The sequence below is a fragment of the Etheostoma spectabile genome, chromosome 16, assembly GCF_008692095.1.
Source record: "Etheostoma spectabile isolate EspeVRDwgs_2016 chromosome 16, UIUC_Espe_1.0, whole genome shotgun sequence".
Classification (NCBI taxonomy): domain Eukaryota; kingdom Metazoa; phylum Chordata; class Actinopteri; order Perciformes; family Percidae; genus Etheostoma; species Etheostoma spectabile.
In genome coordinates, this window is record NC_045748.1 from 10,501,703 (window position 1) to 10,504,244 (window position 2,542).

Consider the following 2,542-nt stretch of genomic DNA (forward strand, 5'->3'; position numbering starts at 1 on the left):
GTGTGTGTGTGTGTGTGTGTGTGTGCGTGCAGTAGAGAAAAATGGTGCATGCCTGTTTTCCAGCTCACGCTCTCTTTACAACCTGCTGCCACCGGCTGGCCCTTGTGGTGACCCGCTAGTCTGTATTCTGTGCAGGTCCTTCCCCGCTTATTCCCATGCATTTCATCACCAAGACTGCTGCCAGACCTCCTTGTGGCTGGGTATGATAACCGGGTGCCTTCCACCCTTGCATCCCTGCACCACAAGGCTGGTGATGTTAGAGCTCATGTGGTGCTCGGTGGTGATGTGTAGGCCAGCTGTCTTCAAAACCGCTGCTCCACTGTTTTGTGGATAGGCCAAAGAAGAGAACAACTTGAAGTGGATAACATAAATAAACTGAGGAGTAAAACGATGACGTTTGGCAGAATGAGCGATTGCTGGCTGAGTAATGCCAGCTTGGCATGGTAAAAACAAAAACAGGTTTAGGGAAGGCCAGACAAAACATCTGGAGTTGGCCTTTAGAGTCTGGCAATATACAGGACTGCATGAAATGAGCTACTACCCTGATCCCTGCTTGTCGTGGTACATTAAGTTGAAGCTTCTTTTAGAGGAGGTGTCTGAATGAGCAGCTTTACTCGCCTCAAGCAAGCAGAGGAATAATAAAAGTTAAAGCTTTTGCTTTAGGATTCACACTAATGACGACAAGCCATTCTATCCAGGACAATATCCCTGAATCCAGGAAGTATTGCTCATAACATTGTCACACACACGTTGGAAAGTTAAAAAAAAATGCAGATAGATGCAAGATGCAGTAGAACCAGTGATATCTTTTTATTCCATACATTTGTCTTCCTTTACAAAACCAGGCGGCTACATTACCCCCACTGCAAGTCCGAGATCCGGGTGTGTTATGCTAATAGCAGCTAATATAACCCTCAAGCATCTTGCCTGCAGCAGAGATAAGGAGCAGGCTTTAGAGGTCTGGTAAGATCCCTTCTTTGTAACTCCACACCCCCAAATGTTTTGACTCAAATGACATCGCTTGAGGGAATTTATCAGACTGTTTGCAGATCCATCTGGAGACACAAAAGGCTTTAATTTGATCTATTTTTTAGCCTTTATCTTTGACAGGACAGATGAAGATATGAAAGGGGAGAAAGAGGGGGAATGACATGCAGCAATGGGCCGCAGGTCGGAGTCAAACCCGGGCCATATATGGTCGCCCGCTCTACCAACTGAGCTATCTGGGCGCCCACAAAAGGCTTTTAAATAACTTTTTCACATGTAGTTCTCCTTGACACCTGTAAACGGACTCTGATGTGTAAAATCTGTGAAGTTCCCCTTCAAACAATGCACATAAAAGTCACTAAAGTCACAGACTCTCTGATAGATTCCACTTTGCTGGTAGCTGTGGATTGAAGGCTGACATTTCTCCACCAGCTTGAGCTCGCTGTTGGGAAACAGCTTCATTGAGCAGGAATTACAATCCAAAAGTGGTCAGGCTTCCGCACAAGAGAAACATGCTGCCATTCTTCTTTAACCATTACAGAATGAGGTCAGTGATTCTTCATCTTTGTAACATTTTGCAGCAATGAAAAGGTCCTCTCACTATTTATCCTTGATGAAATAAACAGCCAAAAGTGGCTTGTTTGCAGAGGTGGCAGGGTAGCTGTAAACTACTGCGAAGAGCCAAGTTGACTCTGTAGAACATAAACGTCACAATAGAAACAGAAAGAACCTTCCAGATGTGGCTCTGAGTGAGTCATGGTTCCCTTAAAGCGGCTCTACTCAATCAATCAATTAATAATGGATGAAATTACTATTTCTAATGTGAAAGGGTTCACCTAACTCGACTTTACCAAAGAGCTACTGAGGTTTTTTTTTCAGCTCACTGTTTTGGTTGACTCTCATGGCTCTCATCAACCTTATTTCCAGTAGGCAGCTGGACAACATAATGGAGCATATAGCAGTTAAAAAGCCAGATATTTCCCTCGAGAGTTGGTGAATACCAAAAACAGAGCTAAAAAAAGAGGGAATATTGGACTTAAATGTATCAGGGGGCCAGAAAAGGACTCCAAATTAATGATATTATTGCAATCCATCTGGTGAATGTGTAAATACTGTAGGCAACTGTTTGCTAACAAGTTCTTCATATCAAATTTATAAGGTGATAATATGCCAGTGTTCTGTTTGCAGTTTATTGCATCCAAGTTGCCAAAAATATCAGTTAAAGCAGATATAACTGCTCTTAAAGGCCCAGTGTGTAACGTTTTTAGTGGTTTATTATCAAAATGTTGTTGCCCGTTTGCCAGCTTGTCCTTTTTCATAAATATTTACCACCACCATCAATTCCAAGCATTCCTTTTGGCTTAACGTTTTACGTTTGCATTCACGTGAACTGGGATAGACGCCATAGAGAGTGAAAGAAATGGACCAACAGATCCCGTTGTTCTGGACAGAGAACAGTGAAGGACATTAGAAGCAGTTTTCTGGCGAGGGCTGAGTGTTACTGCGCAGCCTCCAACTGAGCTTGACGACGTAGATGGGACGTGAGCAACCTGTC

The 2,542-nt window shown here is 43.4% G+C and overlaps 1 protein-coding gene across 3 annotated transcripts in view; it reads left to right on the forward strand.

The window, feature by feature from the left end:
- adamts6 (ADAM metallopeptidase with thrombospondin type 1 motif, 6) overlaps positions 1-2,542 on the forward strand; it is a 62,552-nt gene that overhangs the window by 19,897 nt on the left and 40,113 nt on the right. The gene's annotated exons all lie outside the window — the stretch shown is intronic.